Genomic DNA, 16,980 nt, shown 5'->3' on the forward strand with positions numbered 1-16,980 from the left:
ATCCAAGACCACCCCAACACATTCAACTTGAGCCACCGATGCCGCAGTCGGAAAAGCACACCCTTTTGGCAAGAACGGGGACCAGCCGGCCGAAGCAGGGCAGGGGGAAGCCATCGGCGGCTGCCGGTCGCGCCGCAGCCACCACGCTATTTCACGAACCGGGGCCAGGTCTCCGTCGCCACCTCCAGCAACAGCAAGACCCAGAGAATCAGGGGAAGTAAGGTCGAACCGCCACTATCGCGCCACCACCCCAACCAGCCGGAGTGGCCCCGGTCGGGGTAGCCGCCCGCAGCCCAAGCCACCCGCGGCCCGTGCCGTGTTGAGGCCAGATCTGACCGAGCCGCCACGCCGCCATCGCGTCCGCCGTCCCTGACCTCCAGCACACGCACAACCACCCACCTCCAACAGCCCAGAAGGATATGGCAGAGGTGGTCGCCTACTTGTCGCGCCACCCTCGGCTCGTGCTGCCGCAGGGCCAGATCCGGCCGACGCAGCCGCATCCGACCCCGTGCTCACCCCGCCACCATGCAGCCCACCACGCCCGTAGCAGATTCCCGCGCTGTCGCCCGCAGAGCCGCCGCCGCACCACCACGTCCCGCGTCCCACGGCGCCCCGGCGAGAAAGCGCCGGCCCGCGCCAGCCCCTGCCTCTCGTGGGGGTGAGAAGGCCGCGCCACCACCGGCACCGACCGGTCTTCGCCTGGGCGCCCCCTCTGCCGGCGGCGGGAGGAGGAGGAGAAGGTGAGAGGTGGAGAGGCGGCCGGCGGATAGGGTTCCTCCCCTGCCGCCCGCGGGAGCGCCAGGGGAGGAGGAGGGGAGGATCCCCTGCAGATCATGTCTCCTGTTTTGGCCGGGCCTTGCCCCGCTTATATAAGCCCACCCCGGCCTTGTCCGAGCTCACTACTTGTCTTCACCACCTCCCAAAACCCCGCCTAGCTACTTCCCCGAGCTCGAGGCGCCCCTGTTGCCCTCCATTGCCGCCATGGCCGCTGTAGTGCTCCGGCTAAATTCGGTCGAGCCCAGCCCTCTCCCTCCACTCCGCCACCACCATCCTCTTCCACACTCCTCGGTGCACCCCTTCCACCCCTCGCCCACTCGCCATAGTAGCCGAAGCCACCGCCCCCATGATCCAGCCGCCGCCGCGGTTCTCTGCCTCCACGGTACGTCGCCGTTCCGATCCTCCCTGGCGTCCGTGCACCCCACCGACGGATGCGCCTCGTCGCCCGGAGCTCTCCGGTGGCCGGAGCATCGCCGGAGGTGGCCGGTGCCGCCGGGCTGAGCGCCGGCGTCACGCCCCTCCCTCTGCTCCGTCGGGCACTCGCGAGGAAGAAGAAGGAAGCCAGGAGAGGGAGAGTTAACAAGGGCCCCACCCGTCAGCGAGACAGGACCCCCGGCCCCGCCACTGCCCACATGGATTAGTGGAAGCGTACTTCTAGAAGTACGTTTTCCCGTGGGGTAAGCATATTCTCCTTATGCTTCAGCCAAAAACACGTTTTCCCTACTCTGGAGGCGTAATCTGAGGAATGCGCTTTTTGTTTTTCAGCTCATCCGGTTGAAATGGTTGAATAGTGAATGTTCACTCGTTAGCCGCAGAAATAAATACTTTTTATTTCTTTTTCTGTCTAACGAGCGAACAGTCGTAACTTTTCAACCACAACTCCGAATGAGGTGAATCCAACGCCCATGTCTTCATCTCGTCGAGCCCGTTTTGTTCCCACCATTTTCACTATGGTTCGACATATTGAAAATTACCTTTTTGCCCTTGCCCCTAATCAGCCCCTCCGAGAGAGAACCCTTTCCGATGATCCTTCCCGCGATCGTTCCGTACCTCTTCCTGGAGCCTTCTTCACCCCAGGCAAGACACAACCACCATTTGCATGATAGCCATGCAGAAGCATTGGTTTTCAACTTGAATCTTTAATAAATGTCTGCTTGTTTTGCTACTGTTGTCGTTATTTCGGTTATGCCATGTTTTCTTGCACTCTGTTATTATGTTCTTCGTGCTAGTATTACTTTAATATTGGCCATTCTAGGTAATAGTACATGTTGGTGATGGTCTTCGGTGCACGACTATCGTCTGTTCTGAGTACCGTGGTTGTGCATGTTCTTTTGCACCCAGTTGTTTAAATGCTTGCATGGTAGTTTTATCGTTATGTTATTGCATGGTATTTGATGCTAGTGGTCATGTTATGCTATGAGTAGTGTTCTAGTTGTGATTTTCATGCTCGTCAGTATGCCATGCTCATCTAGATAAATGGTTAAATTTTGTTGTTATGCTCGTTGATTGTGATGCACCCCCATGCTTATGTTGATATCATGTTCATGCATTATAGTTGCATCATGTTATTTTTATCATGGCTCAGCATATTGCATTCAAGTTTAACCGGATAATAATGAACTTGAACAACTGTTGGCTAAGTCATGGTGCCAGCAAATTGAGCTGACCAGTGCTACCACACTTGCCTTATTGGGTCTATTGTCATGCCTTTCGCTGATGCCTCCAACGAGGGAAGGTTATGCGCGGGCGCTACCTTGGACGGGTAGGATGGCATAAGCCTTGTGTGCCCGACTTGTTTTGCGCGCTTTTGTCCTTGTTTGGGACCATTTACGTTTTGCCACGACGGTGGCCGTTGATGCCTTTGGTTGGCACGGGGCCACCCATGACTTAGCCCAAAGGGGAGTGGGCGGAGTGGCCGGGAGAGTGTCATGGCAGTAAATCGGTTTTGTCGGAATGCCGTCGGTCCACCCAAATGGGAGTACGAGGCCATGGGTTCCGTGGTGTGGGTACAGTGTGCTAACCTCTGCAGAGTGTTTATTAAATCTATCAATGGCCACGCCCGCAGATATGGGCCCAGTTCGTAGTCGGTCAAACTATGGGTCAATAGTAATCATAATAACTTGATTAATAACCACCCCGGTTCGATGATGAAAGAAGTTGATTGATATTTATGTGATTGTGAGGGGATCACTATGGTATCGTGGATACCGAGTTGACGGATATCTATGGTGTTATGCGAGAGTCAAGGGTAAAGGTCAAGCTCCTTGTGGTCAGAAATGATTACTACGGTATTTTTAATACCAAGCTTGATTGGATCCTGAGATGATCATGTGATGTATGTGATGGTAAGTGATGCATGTGTTGGTTACGATGTAACCCGAGCAGAGTAAGTTGGTGCATGATAGTTTCATCATGTTGCATGCTAGTCTCATCATGTTCATATGTTTATGCCATGCTTGTATTGCTCTAGCTGTATCATGTTGTACATGCCATGTTGTTCTGATAGTATGGTGTTCATCATTGCTTAATAATCTGTAATTTCCATGCTATTGTTTGTCTTGATTGCTTTGGTTGCTGTGAGCTTGCAAATACATTCAATGTACTCACCTGGCATGTCATGCCAGTTTGCAGGTCATGCCGGATTTGATTGCTTGTTTGCCGTGGATCCCTTGTTTACGAGCTAGGATAAGCATTCCAGCCAGAGTCCCTGCGGAGTGGAGTTCATCACCGTCATTGTTGTTCCGCTACTAGAGTTATTCTGCTGCTTCCTGCTGTTCTGTTGCTTGCATGGAGCAACCGTGGCACGTGTAGTTTCGCCGTGCCAATGTAACCCCCTTGTACCCATATAGATTGTAATAAAGAGCTTATTTGTTCTATGCTAAGCAGTGTCGTATTCCAGAGGACTTCTCCTTGATCTCTGGGCTACAATACGAGGCATTCCGGTTTCTTTGAGCCGGGGTGCCACAGGCCTGGTATCAGAGCGGGTCTGGTTGTAGGATGCCCTAGCTCGCTTGAACGTTAGAAACGGTAGTATAGACCCCAATTGATTTGTTGCACTTGATTGTTGCATTTGTTTGTTGCATAGCATGCACATATAATATTATTTGTTCGCTTATAGTGATCTTGTGAGTGTAGGTGGTATCAGTTTTGATCTACTACCTGCACCCTCCTTCTTTGCATGCCTGCTCTTCGGTGTTTGGCGTCATCTCTGTCCCAGCAGAGTGATGCCCTGGTACCAAGTGTTCTAGACACCATTTGTAGCAGTTATGCTCAGGTATCGTGTCGATATCTTTCTGCCACCCACCCGTATTATTTCGGTGAAAGCCATGCTTCTATCCCGAATCGTGCCTTCCATCTCGCCATTTTGGCAACCCTTGCTGATCTTTGTTATCAAAAAAAGGGCAATGCCAGCAAGCCCAGTCTACCACCGCTACCTTACCCAATCATCCAATTCTTTGGACGTGTACGGTTCCCCTTCGTACGCTTGATGGTGATGTGGTCGTGACCTTGTGTCTCGCTACATGATCGCCAAGTCCGCCCCTGTTTATTCATCCAGTTGCAACCAGAGTTCAGCCAGCGCTTGGTGTAGCCTTGGTTACTCCAACTCCTTCCACACAAAGATTCACTTTTGTGCACACCATCACCGCATAATAGACCGCAATACCGGAGTTCCCGAGAGATTTGTGTGCTTAGGTATGCATGCATATTATTGTGTGAGTAGCAGTAATATGTGATGTTGCTTGATTATTTATATTATTTGTATGCTTGTGTGCTTTTGTTTTAGTCGTTTATTTTTCTTCTTTCTTTGGGCCTTTGGTGTGGCATTATTTTCCCCTTATTAAAGTTGCTCCCCAACGAACACCGGACCTGAAGAATCAGTAAGGAATTCAAATACTTGGAAGCTCATATAAACGGAATAAAGTTATCAGCAGACTACAGTGAAATTTGGAATATCTTGTCTGAATGCAAAAGGAATCCTGGATGGACAGTCGGTATCATGTTTGTATTAGCGTGCACTCCTTACAACAGTACGGATAATCAAGTTTGCCTCAGGGTGCACTCTTCATGATAGAAATGCTCAAATCAGCAAGAAGATTAGCTTTGTGCCACACCAATAGTATAATCTCAGTCAAAGGAATGGTTCAGATACAAGGTTTGATTCTTCTTTGAGGATGATTATGAAACATGATATACCTGGAAGAAAGCAAGAATGTGCCATGTATTCAATACTTGGAAAGGAGGATAGTCCAGCAAACCCTGTTTCATGCAAGTAGTCAACAGCAGAGATATTAAGATGGTATGCATATGTGGTAGTCGGTCCACATATCACAATGAGAAGCTTCTGCAGCACGAAACCCAATCCTCCTCGGCAAGATACTCTTGATGGTTTCCAGCATAAGTCGTCCAGTCATCCTCAGTACGACACTAGTGCAAGATAGTACATTGTGAATTGACAGCAGATGGCAGAATCAGATCCGCAACAGTTGGTCAGAAGCAAGAATCAGTCAGAACACAAGTCTGCCTCGGGAATCAGATTCTCAGATGTATGTGAAGGAAGCCAGATATACACCTCAGTGTGACAGAGGACTATGAAGATTGACGACAACACTGAGCTCTGTACAAGTACCGGTGAACCTGGGATATGATCTTGATGAGCCCTTGTCTTCTTTTCTCTGGTAACGGCACCAGGCCTGTGTTCTGAGCCGTTTTTGGCTGTCCAGGGTGGATGCCGACTTTATATTTCTCTATTCAACAACTGTCACGAGTTCTGAGCTGCTTTCCGACCGTCCCGTACAACTGTTGAGATTCTTTTTGTGACAGTGGCCCTATGCTCTGAGCTTCTTTTCAGCCGTCTTAGGAAAGTGCCACTTTCTTATTATCAACACGGTTGTAACGCCCCGAGACCGATGTGCCAGGTGTCGTCCAGTTATTCGCTGTTGTTGCGTTGTCATTTCTTGCGTGTCATGCATTGCATATCATGTCATCATGTGCATTTCATTCGTATACGTGTTCGTCTCATGCATCCGAGCATTTTTCCCGTTGTCCGTTTTGCATTCCGGCGCTCCGTTCTCCTCCGGTGGTAATTTCTACCTTCTTCTCATGTCTAGGTATTAAACATTTCCGGATTGGACCGAGACTTGCCAAGCGGCCTTGGTTTACTACTGGTAGACCGCCTGTCAAGTTCCGTACCATTTGGACTTCGTTTGATACTCCAACGGTTAACCGAGGGACCGAAAAGGCCTCGTGTGTGTTGCAGCCCAACACCCTTCCATTTTGGCCCAAAACCCACCTAAACCCTCTCCATCATCTAGAACGTTCGATCACGATCGCGTGGCCGAAAACCGCACCTCATTTGGACACTCCTAGCTCCCTCTACCTATATATATGTGGCTCTCCCCCGAAAATTCCGCGCAGATCAAACCCTAGCCCCGCTCCTCTCGCGCTGCCATACATGTCCATCCAGTCGCCGGACACGTCCAGTTACGTCGCCACCTCACTCCGTCCAATCAGGAGAGGCCACTTCATCGCGCCGCCGCCCTCATCCACTCCCCTCGCGCCATCTGTCCGCCGTCGTCGTCCCCGCGGCCGCGGCCCGCCGTGCCCATCGCGGGCCCGCGCGAGCCCGACCGCGCCGTTCGCCGCGCCCGAACCAGGAGCCCCGCTCCCACAGCCAGTCGAGGGGAGGAGCCCCTCGATCTGCGCCCCCATCGCCAGCGCATCCTCACCGCCCGTCTCCGGCGACCGCGCCTCGCCGGAGCATGCTGCGCCGCTGTTTGACTTCGCCGCCGACCAGGCCTCGCTTCCCCGTGCCCTGCTCCTTCGTCTCTTCCCTGACCGGATCCGGAGGGGCCATGCCCGGAGCCGTCCGCTGCGTCCTCCCCTGCATCCATTCCCGACAGCCGCGCCGCCGACGTCGCCGGAGAAGCCGCCCTGCTGCCGCTGGCATCCCTTGCTCTCCTGCGCCGCCTCCATGGCTTCCTGCCTGTGAGGTTCGCGTGAGGAGGACGACGCCCTCGCCTCTGGGCCTCCTCCCGCGTATGTGGGCCGCCGTGCCAGATACGGCCCGACCTGCCTCCTCCTCAGCTAGGCCTCGGCCCATGGTGAGAACCCTTTTAAACCCCGCCCGTGCGTCTATTAATCATTTCGCGCTCATCATATTTTTTTCCTGTCTGCGAATTTCTACTAAGTCCCCGAAATCCCCAGATCCATATGCCTATGTTCATCGCATCGTAACTTTGCATCTGTAGCTCTGATTCATGCATTTAGCATATCAAAATGTTCATCTCAGAGAGCACATCATTTCATCTCATTGCATCATTTTCATTTGAGTTCATCTTGATGCCCGAAATTCTGTTAGAAGAGTGCTACTTGAGTTAATTGTCAGATCTGTTAGTCCGTTTAGCTTTTTGTCATTTTTGCCATGATTATTGTGTGCATGATATGCCCATGTGCTCTACATATGTTTTGTTAAGGGTTTTGTCATCTTTCCAGAGGTGCAACCCATGTATTTTTGTGATGTGTGTGGTGACTAGCAAGAGCTTGCGAAGTGGTGCACTTGTTAATTCTGTTTTTAGGGACTTAGCAATTCCACTAAGTCCTTGAGCTGTTTATCTCATGATGCCATATGTTCATGTTGTTTCCTAGTGATCGTGCCTCTTTTGAGGATGATCAGTAAGGACGTTTTGTTAATCTTGTAGTTCTTTATCCATCCATGCCTTTGTTTGCAATTATGGAGCACCGTAGTGAGTGCATCAAGCTCGTAAACATGCCTACTTGATATCTGTTTTCATCATGCTCCAGTTTTCACTAAGTCTGAGAACTGATTATGTTTTTGCTATGTTCACATGTTTGCAATTGTATTTTTTGATCCCTTTTGGCTCAAGGTCACTAAGGGACTTTTGTTAAGCTCTTTGAGTAGCTCCATGCCATGCTTTACTTTGCCATGTTCAGTTCCTGTAGCATGTAGTTTTGTTGCTCCGAAGAGTGCTACCTGATCTGAAATTCCAGACAAGTGTTAATTTCATTTAGTCTGAGATCTGTTTACCATATGCATTTTTGCCATGCTTGTTTGAACCTGTTAATGGATGATTTGGCCGTAGCTCAGTGCTAGACTTTTGTTAAGAATCTTGAATGCATCCCTACCATGTGTTTTGTTGTCATGTCTGGGTGTTGTAGCTTGCTCATTTCTTTGCTTTTAGATGGCTACTTGCTGTAAATCGCAGACCGGTGCCATTTTTGAACGCTTGCCATTTCCAAACCATAACTCCGATTCCGGTGTTCTTTATATCGTTTTCAAGCGATTTCATCTCATCTTTCCAGTGGCACACTTGGATTTCCAAGTTGAGGCCAGGTTCTAGCATTTCCTGTCACATCTTGCATATGCATCTCGCATCGCATCCCGCATAGCATATCATCCTTGCATCATCTCGTTTGATTCTTGCACGTGGTTGATTGTGTCCTTGTTGCTTGTTTGTCTTGTTTGGGTAGACCCGGGAGACGATTTCTCTAACGAGGAGCCCGTTGAGTTTTCTTTCGAGGATCTAGTCAACTCTGACAACTGTGCAGGCAAGATGATCATACCCTCGAAATCACTACTATCTTTGCTTTGCTAGATGCTCGCTCTTTTGCTATGTCTATGCTGCGATACCTACCACTTGCTTATCATGCCTCCCATATTGTTGAACCAAGCCTCTAACCCACCTTGTCCTAGCAAACCGTTGTTTGGCTATGTTACCGCGTTGCTCAGCCCCTCTTATAGCGTTGTTAGTTGCAGGTGAAGATTGAAGTTTGTTCCTAGTTGGAACATGGAGATGTTGTTCATTGTTGGAACATGTTTACTTATTGGGATATCACTATATATCTTATTTAACTAATGCATCTATATACTTGGTAAAGGGTGGAAGGCTCGGCCTTATGCCTGGTGTTTTGTTCCACTCTTGCCGCCCTAGTTTCCGTCATATCGGTGTTATGTTCCCGGATTTTGCGTTCCTTATGCGGTTGGGTTATAATGCGAACCCTTTACAGTTCGCTTTGTATAAAACTCCTCCAGCAAGGCCCAACCTTGGTTTTACCATTTGCCACCTAGCCTTTTTCCCTTGGGAGTCGCGCATCCCGAGGGTCATCTTTATTTTAACCCCCCCCCCCCCCCGGCCAGTGCTTGTCTAAGTGTCGGTCCAAACTAGAGCCACTTGCGGTGCCACCTCGGGGAAACTTGAGGGCTGGTTTTAGCTGTACGTAGTGTTCATCAAGTGTTGCCCTGAGAACGAGATATGTGCAGCTCCTATCAGGATGTCGGCACATCGGGCGGTCTTGGTGGACTTGTTTTACCATTGTCGAGGATGTCTTGGAGTACCGGGATACCGAGTCTGATCGGAATGTCTCGGGAGGAGGTCTATTCCTTCGTTGACCGTGAGAGCTTATCATGGGCTAAGTTGGGACACCCCTGCAGGGATTTGAACTTTCGAAAGCCGTGCCCGCGGTTATGGGCAGATGGGAATTTGTTAATGTCCGGTTGTAGAAAACCTGAAGTGAACACGGTGTTGGAGTTATGTTTGACGTAGGTTGTTCTAGGATCACTTCTTGATCATAGTTTCTCGACCGTGCTTTGCCTTCTCTTCTCGCTCTGATTTGCGTATATTAGCCACCATATATGCTACTCGCTTGCTGCAGCTCCACCTCATACCTTTACCTTACCCATAAGCTTAAATAGTCTTGATCGCGAGGGTGCGAGATTGTTGAGTCCCCGTGACACACAGATACTTCCAAAACCAGTTTGTAGGTGCCGATGAGTCCGTGCAGATGACGCAACCAAGCTCAGGAGGAGCTCGTTGAAGATCTTGTCCTTTGTGTTGTTTCGTTCTAGTTGATCAGTAGTGGAGCCCAGTTGGGGTCGATCGGGGATCTGTGTCGCTTTTGGGGTTCTTCTTTTATTTTGGTTCCATAGTCGGACCTTGATTGTATTTGGATGTTGTAATGCTTTATTCATGTAATTGTGTGAAGTGGCGATTGTAAGCCAACTATGTATCTTTTTCCCTTATGTATTACATGGGTTGTGTGAAGATTACCTCACTTGTGACATTGCTTTCAATGCGGTTATGCCTCTAAGTCGTGCTTCGACACATGGGAGATACAGCCGCATTGAGGGTGTCACAAGTTGGTATCAGAGCCTTCCCTGACCTTAGGAGCCCCACTGCTTGATCGAATTAGCTGCCATTGTTGAGTCTAGAAAAAAAATGTTTTGAGTCTTTCAGGAATTATATATCGGAGAGTTTAGGAATTCATTTTACTTCCCAGTCTCCTCATCGCTCTGGTAAGGCATCCTGACGTAGAGTTTTGACTCTTCTCTTCTCAAATTTCACTAAAAAAATTTAGGATCACGCGGGTATCTTGGAATCGTTACGATGGTTTTATGATGAGAACATTGTCTTGGTGCCTCCTGTCAGGGGTTTTGTGGAAGTGTCCCGGGGAGTTGAGCTCCGAGGTGTTGTCGTCATAATTTTATCGTTGCAGTTCTGGAATACCTGATTTTAGTACGCCGACATCAAAAATCTCTTTTATGCAGTTCGTTGGTGAGATAACCTCGACGCCACCCAGTACTGGGGCGGGAGTTCGGGAGTATTGCCATAACTTGTATAACGGATGCTTTTCGAAGGTTGAGGTAGATGATTTCCGAAGGTTTCTTGGTTATGTGTTGAAGGATGGATACATCTGGATGTAGGATTTGCTAGATTTGGGTGAGATATTATGCTTCCGCTGTATCCCCAACACCTGATTGCATAACCGGAAAGCTTCGGGAGTTTATAAGTGGGAAATCAAGTAGCTCTTAGGATATCTTTCCGAAATATGTATGATATGAAATTGGGGTTCAACGTCTAGTTGTCCGCCTATCCACGGTCGGTTTTATAGTGGTCTCGTTGTGTCTTAAAGAGTCCTTGGCTATGCCGACTCGGGGACGCTTCGTATGTCATGTGCACTGCCTTGTACATGATGGTGCTGTACGATCGAGCACGTGTAGGCCCCACCACGAAAACTTCGGACGAAATCTCTATCATTTGTTTGTTCTGGCTTATTCTGCAAGCCAATCCTTTGTTTGTTTTGAGTTGTGGTATTCGCGTTGCTTCGAAGTCAAATGTTGACTCCATACCTTCCCCAATTGGTGTTCTCATGTTCTCATGTGCATACTAATCCTTCTTTATCATCGAGATTGTCTTGCCAATCCTTCTCAACCGGTGTGTTTCTCTTCAAGTGGATCCGATCATTTCAACATCCGCAAGATCAAATATTAGTTTTTTCTGAACGGTGTTTGTTTCATCCGTCTCCAAGTTGCCTTTATTTTCCCTCCCTCCCACCCTTGTTTTCTTCAAGGACTCAGATTTATTATTCAAGTATCCTTCATTGATGTGAAGTCTCTCCATTCTTTTCCTTCATGTTCTTACCCGGTGATTCTCAGGAAGATGCTAACGAAGCTTCAAGTTCGTCTCTCGTCACTCATTTTCTTCTCCGGTGGTTTCAAGTCAAGCTTTGTTGATCATATCTCTTCCTCATTTCAATACCTTCTCATGCCGGTGCACCTCATATTCATTCTCCTCTCGCTATTCAATTGTTCCGGAGTGCTAAAGATGTCTTGAAGGTTCGTGCTTCCACTCTGCATTCGTTCAAGCTCTTTCGAGGATGTTCCCTCATTCAAGTCATTTAACTCAACCGGTGCATTCTCTCTTTAAATCTTTTCAACGGTATTTCTTTTGAGTGGGCCCTAACCCACAGGTCTTTTCCCAGGATCTTACCTGACTCTTCTTATTTTCCCGGAGGTATTCTCAAATTCCTTTCGAAGTTTGACATAAGAATGATTTATCATCAGTCAAATGTTTTCTCCAAGATCTTTCAAATTCTTTTCATCATTGGCTCAAACTTTCCATTCTTCATTCCGGAGTGTCTAAATAATTCATGGTGGTGTTTCTCGTCGTCATTCTCGGATTTGAAGACCGAAGAAGAATTCTCCTCCATATCTTGCTCCATTCTCTCCAAGATTCATGGTGCTAGCTTGTTGCCATCCTCTCATAATTGTTTTCGATTGTGAGAATTCTTTTCATCCATCCGGGGTAATTCAGAGTATGTTCAGTTTGATTATCCGGAGCCCATCATCTGAGATTTATTCATTCTCGGCTTTCAGCTATGGTTCTCCAAATCTTACCGGTGCTTCGTTCAAGTGATCTCTAATCAGTTCGTGATCCCTTCATTCTCATGTATCTAGATTCTCTCGAGCATCTTCATTCATTTGCTAATTTTTCCCGGTGTTTCTTTATCTTCTCTTCGTTCTTTTTCAATTTTTACGGTGGTTCTTCCAAGATTTTGTCTTCCTTCGTGCATCATATCAATTTATTCGTTGTTTCAACCCAACCGGTGGTTCATGGAAGACCTTTCAAAATTGACGTTATATCTATCTTAATCCTTTCTACGAGAATAAGTAGTATGCCAATTCCATTGCTTGTCATCAATTTTAATTGGTGAAGTTTAAGCATAATGTAATTCTTATTCTTGGTTTAAAGTGCTCATCTTTCTTTTCTGGAGCTCCAAGCTATTTCAATTATATCACCACGGAGATTCATCTAAATCATTACAAGGTTTCACCTTGTGTTTTCAACTTCTCTCTTTTTTCGTTATCTTTTGTTTACCGGAGTTCTTCATGAAGGTTCTACATGATGGTTCATCTATGATTTAATTCATTCTCGAAGTGTTCATAGAGATTCTTTTCTAAGAAGCTCAAGCTTTCTTCATCTTGCTATCCGGAGTGCAATTTCTTTCTTCCGTATCATTGGAGGTGGTATTATGTCATTCTTGATAATGTGAGTTCATGTTTTCATGATTCACATGTTTTCAAGATTGGGATATTTTAAATCCATCAATCTCGTCATTGGAGCTATCTTGGGTTATATTTCACCTAAAGTCTTCCCTAAGGATTGTTGCTATCTATGGTGTTTATAAATGATCCAAGTTCTTCATTTATCCTTTCCGGTGCGATATAGCTTTCTCGTCTCCTTTTTCACATCAATACAATTCTTTTCCCGTGAGTGGCAGGTTGTCACATTATAATTTGAGATGTACTCCATAAGACCATATCAAACTTATTCTTTTCGTTGTTGGTTTTCCAACAACTCCGTTCAACCCTTGTCCTAAAGATGCCTTTTCAGGCTCTTTTGTAGCAGAAGTTGGCATTGTCTTCTACATTCGTTTGTCTCAATTATCGTTACTCTACTCTTTCGTTCCGGAGGCATTGTGATGTTGCTCTCTGCAACCCATCTTCTTCTCAGGATCGTGTTCTTTTCGTCCTTATCCTTTTAACCGGAGTGTCGTGCCTGCTTTTTGAATTTTTCCCATTCTGCCAAGTTTTGCCTCCCTTCTCAGACGGAGTGTTGCTCAAATTATATCATTCTTAATCCTTCTCTATCTTGTTTTAACCGGAGTGGTTTCAATATACATCTTGCCCGTCAACCTCAAGGTTTTTCGCAATGTTTTTTTTGTCCCTCTTTTCTAACGGAGTGTTTTCAACTTCATTCATCTCCGTTGTATTCTTTTCTCGAAATGGCTTAACCTTATTCAAGGTTCGTGGTTTCACTCGTTTGTCAAAGAAACAACTTAGTTTTACCTCTCCTCTTTCTCTTCCGTTTTCCCCGGTGCCATTCTAGATCTCGGGACGAGATCCTCTCGTAGTGGTGGAGTGTTGTAACGCCCCGAGACCGATGTGCCAGGTGTCGTCTAGTTATTCGCTGTTGTTGCGTTGTCATTGCTTGCGTGTCATGCATTGCATATCATGTCATCATGTGCATTCCATTCGCATACGTGTTTGTCTCATGCATCCGAGCATTTTTCTCGTTGTCCGTTTTGCATTCCGGCCCTCCGTTTTCCTCTGGTGGTCATTTCTACCTTCTTCTCGTGTGTGGGGATTAAACATTTCCGGATTGGACCGAGACTTGCCAAGCGGCCTTGGTTTACTACCGGTAGACCTCCTGTCAAGTTTCGTACCATTTGGACTTCGTTTGATACTCCAACGGTTAACCGAGGGACCGAAAAGGCCTTGTGTGTGTTGCAGCCCAACACCCTTCCATTTTGGCCCAAAACCCACCTAAACCCTCTCCATCATCTAGAGCGTTCGATCACGATCGCGTGGCCGAAAACCGCACCTCATTTGGACACTTCTAGCTCCCTCTACCTATATATATGTGGCTCTCCCCCGAAAATTCCGCGCAGATCAAACCCTAGCCCCGCTCCTCTCGCGCTGCCGGACATGTCCATCCAGTCACCGGACACGTCCAGTTACGTCGCCACCTCACTCCATCCAATCAGGAGAGACCACGTCATCGCGCCGCCGCCCTCGTCCACTCCCCTCGCGCCATCTGTCCACCGTCGTCGTCCCCGCGGCCGCGGCCCGCCGTGCCCATCGCGGGCCCGCGCGAGCCCGACCGCGCCGTTCGCCGCGCCCGAACCAGGAGCACCGCTCCCGCAGCCGGTCGAGGGGAGGATCCCCTCGATCCGCGCCCCCACCGCTAGTGCATCCTCGCCGCCCATCTCCGGCGACCGCGCCTCGCCGGAGCACGCTGCGCCGCCGTTTGACTTCGCCGCCGACCAGGCCTGGCTTCCCCGTGCCCTGCTCCTTCCTCTCTTCCCCGACCGGATCCGGAGGGGCCATGCCCGGAGCCGTCCGCCGCATCCTCCGCTGCATCCATTCCCGGCGGCCGCGCCCGTCGACGTCGCCGGAGAAGCTGCCCTGCTGCCGCCGGCATCCCTTGCTCTCCTGCGCCGCCTCGATGGCTTCCTGCATGTGAGGTTCGCGTGAGGAGGACGACGCCCTCGCCTCCGGGCCTCCTCCCGCGTATGTGGGCTGCCGTGCCAGATCCGGCCCGACCTGCCTCCTCCTCAGCTGGGCCTCGGCCCATGGTGAGAACCCTTTGAAACCCCGCCCGTGCGTCTATTAATCATTTCGCGCTCATCATATTTTTTTCCTGTCTGCGAATTTCTACTAAGTCCCCGAAATCCCCAGATCCATATGCCTATGTTCATCGCGTCGTAACTTTGCATCAGTAGCTCCGATTCATGCATTTAGCATATCAAAATGTTCATCTTAGAGAGCACACCATTTCATCTCATGGCACCATTTTCATTTGAGTTCATCTTGATGCCCGAAATTCTGTTAGAAGAGTGCTACTTGAGTTAATTGTCAGATCTGTTACTCCGTTTAGCTTTTTGTCATTTTTGCCATGATTATTGTGTGCATGATATGCCCCTGTGCTCTACATATGTTTTGTTAAGGGTTTTGTCATCTTTCCAGAGGTGCAACCCATGTATTTTTTTGATGTGTGTGGTGACTAGCACGAGCTTCCGAAGTGGTGCACTTGTTAATTCTGTTTTCAGGGACTTAGCAATTCCACTAAGTCCTTGAGCTGTTTATCTCATGATGCCATATGTTCATGTTGTTTCCTAGTGATCCGTGCCTCTTTTGAGGATGATGAGTAAGGATGTTTTGTTAATCTTGTAGTTCTCTATCCATCCATGCCTTTGTTTGCAATTATGGAGCACCATAGTGAGTGCATCTAGTTCGTAAACATGCCTACTTGATATCTGTTTTCAGCATGCTCCAGTTTTCACTAAGTTTGTGAATTGATTATATTTTTGCTATGTTCACATGTTTGCAATTGTATTTTCTGATCCCTTTTGGATCAAGGTCACTAAGGGACTTTTGTTAAGCTCTTTGAGTAGCTCCATGCCATGATTTACTTTGCCATGTTCAGTTCCTGTAGCATGTAGTTTTGTTGCTCCGAAGAGTGCTACCTGATCTGAAATTCCATACAAGTGTTAATTTCATTTAGTCTGAGATCTGTTTACCATATGCACTTTTGCCATGCTTGTTTGAACCTGTTAATGGATGATTTGGCCGTAGCTCAGTGCTAGACTTTTGTTAAGAATCTTGAATGCATCCCTACCATGTGTTTTGTTGTCATGTTTGGGTGCTGTAGCTTACTCATTTCTTTGCTTTTATATGGCTACTTGCTGTAAATCGCAGACCGGTGCCATTTTTGAATCGCTTGCCATTTCCAAACCGTAACTCCGATTCCGGCGTTCCTTATCTCGTTTTCAAGCGATTTCATCTCATCTTTCCAGTGGCACACTTGGATCTCCAAGTTGAGGCCAGGTTCTAGCATTTCCTGTCACATCTTGCATATGCATCTCGCATCGCATCCCGCATAGCATATCATCCTTGCATCATCTCGTTTGATTCTTGCACGTGGTTGATTGTGTCCTTGTTGCTTGTTTGTCTTGTTTGGGTAGACCCGGGAGACGATTTCTCTAACGAGGAGCCCGTTGAGTTTGCTTTCGAGGATCTAGTCAACTCTGACAACTGTGCAGGCAAGATGATCATACCCTCGAAATCACTACTATCTTTGCTTTGCTAGATGCTCGCTCTTTTGCTATGTCTATGCTGCGATACCTACCACTTGCTTATCATGCCTCCCATATTGTTGAACCAAGCCTCTAACCCACCATGTCCTAGCAAACCGTTGTTTGGCTATGTTACCGCGTTGCTCAGCCCCTCTTATAGCGTTGTTAGTTGCAGGTGAAGATTGAAGTTTGTTCCTAGTTGGAACATGGAGATGTTGTTCGTTGTTGGAACATGTTTACTTATTGGGATATCACTATATATCTTATTTAACTAATGCATCTATATACTTGGTAAAGGGTGGAAGGCTCGGCCTTATGCCTGGTGTTTTGTTCCACTCTTGCCGCCCTAGTTTCCGTCATATCGGTGTTATGTTCCCGGATTTTGCGTTCCTTATGCGGTTGGGTTATAATGCGAACCCTTTACAGTTCGCTTTGTATAAAACTCCTCCAGCAAGGCCCAACCTTGGTTTTGCCATTTGCCACCTAGCCTTTTTCCCTTGGGAGTCGCGCATCCCGAGGGTCATCTTTATTTTACCCCCCCCCCCCCCCGGCCAGTGCTTGTCTAAGTGTCGGTCCAAACTAGAGCCACTTGCGGTGCCACCTCGGGGAAACTTGAGGGCTGGTTTTAGCTGTACGTAGTGTTCATCAAGTGTTGCCCTGAGAACGAGATATGTGCAGCTCCTATCAGGATGTCGGCACATCGGGCGGTCTTGGTGGACTTGTTTTACCATTGTCGAGGATGTCTTGGAGTACCGGGATACCGAGTCTGAT

Source organism: Triticum urartu, chromosome 6A (genome assembly GCF_056163025.1).
Source record: "Triticum urartu cultivar PI428250 chromosome 6A, HENAU_Tu73, whole genome shotgun sequence".
Taxonomy (NCBI): Eukaryota; Viridiplantae; Streptophyta; class Magnoliopsida; order Poales; family Poaceae; genus Triticum; species Triticum urartu.